Genomic DNA, 7,296 nt, shown 5'->3' on the forward strand with positions numbered 1-7,296 from the left:
TACGGTAGAGTACTTGTTGCGGCATGGATAGTTGTATGATTTTGACCTGAGTAGGTGAGAAGCTCGGTTGCTCCAGGGTTGTTTGGGTGCCGATTCTTATTGAACGAATGGCATGGACTTCTAGCTCGTGCATTAAGCTATTTGGTTGATCTGTAATCATTTTGATTTTCTTGTTGCATTTTATACGATGCTTAGAACACGACTATAGAACGGGTTCATATTTCATGGCATGGTGTCCTTGTTGTGTGTGAGTTTTGTGCATCGATGGATGGGTTCCTATGACCGTGGGGGCCAGGTATGCGAGTGAGGGTTTCGAGGGAGAAAAGGTATGACTTTGGGAGGTTAGTGTTTATAACTTGGGTTACGGTTTGGTGCAGAGGTTCTTTTCGAACCGGTCGTGGTATGTGTGACAGAGGTTGTTTGATTCACGAATGTAGTGTATGGATTGTTGATGTGTAGTGTGGGTGTTCTGGTATGGTTTAAGGAAGTGTGTTGGTTACGGATGGTTGAGAGGTGATTCCCATTCTGGGAAAAGTATAGGAGTTTGCTACGAGCAACCGACTCTCGGAGAGTTGATTGCATGACTCGGTCAATGAGCGGAGTTCTGGGTTGGCACGGCTATCTAGAGAGTCTTGAGGTGGTGTATAGTGATTGATTTTAGCTGTGTAAAGTAGGATTGCACTATAAGATAGGTTGTATGAGGTTATCAAAGTGCTCGGTTGTTTGCGAATGAACTGAGTAATGGTAAGTACGGTGTTACCAAATGAATTGTGTTTTAGAATTTAAAAATTGTGGACTAGAGTTGAATTTTATGTTGCGTCTGGGGTACGAGGAGGTAGTGTTGGTTGTTTGAGGATCCGAAGAGATAGACTGGTGATTAGAATGATTGGGACGAGGGTGATCTCGTAGGTTTAGTTGGTAGCCCCATTTGACTTTTGTCGGGGTGTTCTGAGGAATAGTACGGTGGAGAGGTAATGACGTTGAACTTAGGACACGAAGTTTTCTTGTTTAAGCATGTGGATTGTCTTAGGAAGAGTGAATTAAGTAGTCGGTTAAGCGTTAATGATTAATGGCAATGTTGATGGTTTTAAGGTGATGGTTGGGTGTTGAACATTCTGGTTTTTGTACTTATTTTCCTTTGGGGATTTATCGGTATGGCATTACTTGTGATGACCCTGTGGGCGGGTGTGCCGTGGGCGGGTGCGAGAGACACTTTCAGGCTACCACACTGGCGAGCTACGGGTGCACAGTCCCACATCGCCTGGGTAGAGGAAAGGTGAAGTACTTATATGTAAGTGTGTCACCTCCAATTGGTATGAGGCCTTTTGGGGTGAAGCCCAAGAGCAAAACCGTGCGGGCTCAGGCCCAAAGCGGACAATATCATACCATGTGGTGGAGTGGGTTGTTACAAATGGTATCAGAGCCTGACCCAGCCGGAAGTGTGCCGACGCGGACGTCGGGCCTCCAAGGGGGGTGGATTGTGATGACCCTGTGGGCTGGTGTGCCGTGGGCGGGTGCGAGAGACACTGTCAGGCTACCACACTGGCGAGCTACGGGTGCACAAGTCCCACATCGCCTGGGTAGAGGAAAGGTGAAGTGCTTATATGTAAGTGCATCATCTCCAATTGGTATGAGGCCTTTTGGGGTGAAGCCCAAGAGCAAAACCGTGCGGGCTCAGGCCCAAAGCGGACAATATCATACCATGTGGTGGAGTGGGTTGTTACAAATGGTATCAGAGCCTGACCCAGCCGGAAGTGTGGCCAACGAGGACGTTGGGCCCCAAAGGGGGGGTGATTGTGATGACCCTGTGGGCGGGTGTGCCGTGGGCGGGTGCGAGAGACACTGTCAGGCTACCACACTGGCGAGCTACGGGTGCACAGTCCCACATCGCCTGGGTAGAGGAAAGGTGAAGTACTTATATGTAAGTGTGTCACCTCCAATTGGTATGAGGCCTTTTGGGGTGAAGCCCAAGAGCAAAACCGTGCGGGCTCAGGCCCAAAGCGGACAATATCATACCATGTGGTGGAGTGGGTTGTTACATTACTGTATGGAGGTTCTTTTCTAGTGTTAGGTAGTGGTCGTTGTGGGGAGTATCAAGAGTAATGGTGCTTATTTTATTGTTATGGTGGCGTTATCATAAGGATATTTGAGGAAGAATCGCTTAGTAGTGGCTTGATGGTCCGATGGGATGATAGGTTTGAACTGTTGTTTTGAATGAGTAGCAGTAGAAGCGTTATAGCGTGATGTTTAACATTGATGAGCATAATGGTTTCACGTATGATCTGAGGATTGATTAGAGATTATGAGTGTTATTGTATGTTGTCAGGTAGGTGATGGGATTGTGCGTAAGTTGAGGCAATTGTGGACGACTTAGTCTTTAGAGCCAGTGAGAGCGGTGTTGCCAGATAGGAACCTTTTTCTTTGACGAGTCAGTGGGTTATTGTGACTAAGGTCATAAGTTCAATGTACACGGTGATCAAGGCAGTATCGTCTGGGAAGGTAATGATGGAACGGGTGGTAAAGTGTCATTTTATGGCATATAGGTTGTCATTTGGGAGTGACGGGTTGCGATGTCCAATTGGTTGTGATCGTTTCTAGTGTTGGTATGTTGTGAGCATTGATGTTCTTGTCTGATGGTTATGTTGCGAGTTGTATCTTAGTACTCGACGAATGGGTGGTAGGGATTTGATTAGTTTTGGTTAGCATAAGTGTTGTGGGTATCGTATGCGAGGTTTCTGTGTTGATAGTGTATTATGGTCCGTCAGTGGTGAGGTCGCCTAGAATTGAGTTCATAGTTCCGTACAGGTATCCATTTGGTTCTTCTCTTTATGTATAGGGAGTTTAGTTCATCTCAGGCGAGATTGGGTGTCCATGGTTGGAAAGTCTGTGTGTAGCATGTGACAAGGTGTCGGGTGCATTCTAGTGTGAGTCGTCAGTTTCTTCTGAGAGAGGGATTTATTACCCTTTCCATTTGTTCTAGTCCTGGCAAGGATGTCATTTGTCGTGAATCTTGTTTTCCATTTAGGAGTTGTGCGCATTCGTGGGTGGAAGGACCTGTGTCTGATTTGTTATGTTGTTGAGTTCATCGATAAAGTTTTGGTTGATTTGGTCGACTTACTCCTATAGAGGGAGATAAAGTCATTGGTTTTAGTGGTGCTTGTTTTGAGGGTGGTTTTGACGGCACAAGTTGCCGGATAGGGGTTGTGTTTTCGGTGTTTAGTACTAACGGTGATGACTATGGGTGTGTCGTGAATTGCAAGCTTGAGGATAGTTAGGTGATGTAATGTAAGTTATGTACTCGGGTGTTTTTATTGATGTCTGATTTGAGCAGTGTCTTGAGGACAAATGTTGGTATTGCTTGAGTGTTAAGCAGCTAGAGAGTGATTATGGGATTCCATTGAAGAATAATTGGAATGATTGACTTTAGCTTTGAGGTTTCAGGTATGAGACGATCGTATTATGTGATTTGAGGAAGTAAGGGTTGAACCGAATGATGTTATGAGTTGTTTACCTGGTATAAGTGTTTTGAGAAGATTAGAGAGTTTTTATGTTAATCGAGGTTGGTGGCATTTGGTTCCGTGTCATTTTTAGCTTGTTGTGAATTGTATGATTGAGCAATTATTGAGATTCTTAGAGCTGGCATGTGACTGTATAGTTGTTAAGGTTATGTAGAATGATGGATGGATAGTGAGTAGATCTCATCGTTGTTTTGTGGACTGTGTGAGATTGTATTTGAGGCTTTGACCTGAGGACGGGAACGACGTCTGTGTTGAGATCGGATCGATGATAAGAATGGCCTCGCCAACCATTTCTTCTGAATCAATCCCTCTTTAGCACGATGTCGGGTCAAAGGTCAATAATTGTTTTAATTTTTCAGGGATAGTGAGGGCACGGTATTGCGCGTTGTGTCGGTGTGACAGAGTGGATTCGGATGATTTGTTTTAGGTGACAGAGTGTGTTAGGTAGTACCAAATGTCTGGTATAGGGTTTGCGGTTCGATCATTGATTATTGAAGATTTTGTTTTGAGGATTTGTGACATAGGTACAGGATAATTTGTTTTATTGTTATGGTGATTCATGATTATGTAGTCGTTGGGAGATTCATTATTTAGTCCTCTTGAAGATGATAAGTTTAGTGATTGCCGCTTGGTGTGGTTGGAAGTTGTTGTATGGGTATATAATGGTGTAGTTAAGTGTTAGGTAGTGAGTGTTCGGTCTGACAGAGATGTGTAGATTATAGTTGAGCTTGATTGTGTAATGGACGGGGTTCATTATCTAAAGTTTAGTGTGTCCATTGAAGGATGAATTGGGTTTGGATGTTGTCATGTTTGGTGGTATGATGATTGTTCTTTTTCGGGCTTGGGAGCCTTTCGTGGCAATGTAGAGTGGATCGATGTTCGTCTTGAGTCAAGTATAGTGTAGAGCGTACCAGTTGGTTTTGCGTTGCGATGTTTTGAGTGATTGGTACCCTTATAGGGTGGTGAGCATTGGGTTATTGTGGAAGTGGTTTCTGGATGCTTTGTGACTTCCGGTGTCACGGTCAATATTATTGGTGAGTTCATGGTCTTGTGGTTTTGTGGACTGTCTCTCGAGAAGGTGTGTATTGTGGGCCTCCTTTTTTAAGGAGGTAAGCTTTCGAGGACGAAATCTCTTTTAAGGAGGGTATATTGTAATGTTTCCAATTTTTACCATCTTTCATTTTCTAAAATTTTCGAGGGCGATTTCGACTTTTCTCGTTTTGCGTACTGGACACCGTGGGGTATGCCGCGTGTGTTTGAGAGTTGGTTTGGACATTTTTTTGAGTTCATGACTCTTAGAAATGCAATGGTTGTCATTTCAACATTTTTTCGTTTTTCGGACCGAAAAGTTCCGGGTGGGACCGCTACCAGGGTTGTTGAGTATGGGGATTTTATTTTAGACTCATCACATTTCATGCATTATTATTTGATACTTATATACATGGTTATATGTTTAAATGTGTGCTGGAGTTATGTTTAGTATTTATATATATATATATATATATATATATATATATATATATATATATATATATATATATATATATAATGTTAAAAACAAAATGATATTTTATAAAGTTAAGGGACTCACCATTACATTTTAAGATTGTAAATGACCTTGAGGTCATTATCTGACGTTCATTCTGTCCCTCACTGTTGCGTTTCTTTCTCTCCATCATAGTTCTTTTTTTTTTTTTCTTTTCATTTCTACATAACTTTAAGCCTAGATTAAAGGCTTACCTTAGGGAATTTGATTATACCACTTAAAGCAAAGTTGATGAGAGCGTCGAGACCTTCGATTTGATTGGACCAAAGTGTCGTTTGGCCATACATGGGATTTCGTGGTTGGGTAAAAATTTAGGGCTTTTCACCTATTTTGAGGTAGGGGTTTCTAAGCTACAATTTATTTGCCCTTTGTGAGTTTTCTTCATAAAAATTTATAGAATTATTCACTAGACTTTGAATGTTATTTATGGTTGTTTGAAAATATATATAATGAAGCATGATGAGGTGTTTTTATGTGTTGTATGTGCCAAGTTGTGTGTCCAATTAAATTGTGATGAAATACAAATGTTTATTTTAATTATCTATATGCTCAATTTACTTATAATGCTATATTTGATGAGAATGAGAACATAACTTGTTAATATATATATATATATATATATAATTTGCTAGCATGATATTAATGAAATGAATATATTTATATGTTGACATTGGATAACATGTAACATTTCATGCATTATCATTGGGCATGAAATGGGGAAAGTTGTTTTATGAAACAATAGAAATGATTTTTGGGAAAGAGGTTTTGAAAGAGGTTTGCGAAAACCCGGTCACCTAAGAGTTGCCTAGGACCATGGCGTTAGTGTGACCTAAAGGGATTGGGGAGACTTTCCTAGCGTGGTTGAGTTACCTGGGCCCCAAATGATGCTATGGAGTTTTCATGGGTCAGGGACAGTTAGCCAATTCTTTTCTCGTGCCGTCATGGAGTTGTCATAGGACAGGTTGCATTAACGATTGGAAATGATGACAGATAAAGGTTTTTGAAATGGGGAGCGACATTGTATTCCATAACATGGCCTGGTTTGATGAGGATTTGATTCATTATTGTTTGAATTGATGCTATGTTTTCCCTTTTTAACTAAGCATGACCCTTCTTTCCTTTTCCTATGCTTTGTATGAATTCACGAGGTCATAAGAGGTGTGTCTTAAACACTTCCTACTGAGCAATTTGCTCACCCCTTATTTTAACATTTTTCAGGATACGGAAAGAAAGTAGCGGACGACGCTAATCCATAGGTTTTGATGGGTTAGTGGACAGTTTTGACATATTTTGTAGTTATGATCTCATTTTATTATTATTATTATTATTATTATTATTATTATTATCTATAAACTCTGGGATGATACGTATATTATGTATTGACATAGGAAAGAACGGTAGCGTCTTTAGTTGACATCGGGTTCGGGTAAGGACCCGATTAGCGATTCGGACCCACGGGTTTGGGTCGTTACAACAACCAAATTCTTACTTTTAACATAGAGTTAGATAGTAAATGTTGAAAGAAGAGATGGATAGAAGAAGCGAGAAAGGTAGAATGAGAGAGGCAGGATCCAATCCGCCGATTATATATAACGTTTTTCAGACAAAGATGGATAGAAGAAGCGAGAGAGGTAGAATGAGAGAGGCAAGATCCAATTCGCCGATTATATATAACGTTTTTTAGACACCAACAGTCGAGTAGACATGAAAAAGGAAGACATGTCGGTTTGATTGTTATTGTTTCGAAACAATGGAAAAAAAGAAGAAGAAATATATATATTTTTATTTTCTTTAAATAAGAAGGGGATCAGAAAGAAAAACAGCCGAGTAGATATGAAAGAAGAAGATGTGTCGGTTTGAACAATTGAGAAAAAGGAATATTTAATTTTTATTTTGTTTAAAGAAGAAGGGGAATATAAAGAAAAACTGTTTTGTTTTTTAAAATTTCTTAAAATAAAACTGACGTCGTCTTCAGCAACGTAGATATATGTACTGAGGAAGCTGTGAAAACTGAAAACAACATATACGTTTTTTAAAATGGAAACAATGCTTATAAAATATTGAAATCAAGTATATATTATTATTATTACCAAAAAGTGTAAAGGAAGGTTGTTTTGTTTTTTAAAAATTTTAAAAATTCATATAAATATATTTATCTTTAATATTTTTTTTCTAAATAATTATATTATCATTTACAGTTTTTTTAAGAATACAAACTTTAACTGAGCACAT

This window comes from Cornus florida, unplaced genomic scaffold (assembly GCF_030987335.1).
Source record: "Cornus florida cultivar Cherokee Brave unplaced genomic scaffold, ASM3098733v1 CherokeeBrave_3.0.0_Hap2_Chr03, whole genome shotgun sequence".
NCBI classification, from domain to species: Eukaryota; Viridiplantae; Streptophyta; class Magnoliopsida; order Cornales; family Cornaceae; genus Cornus; species Cornus florida.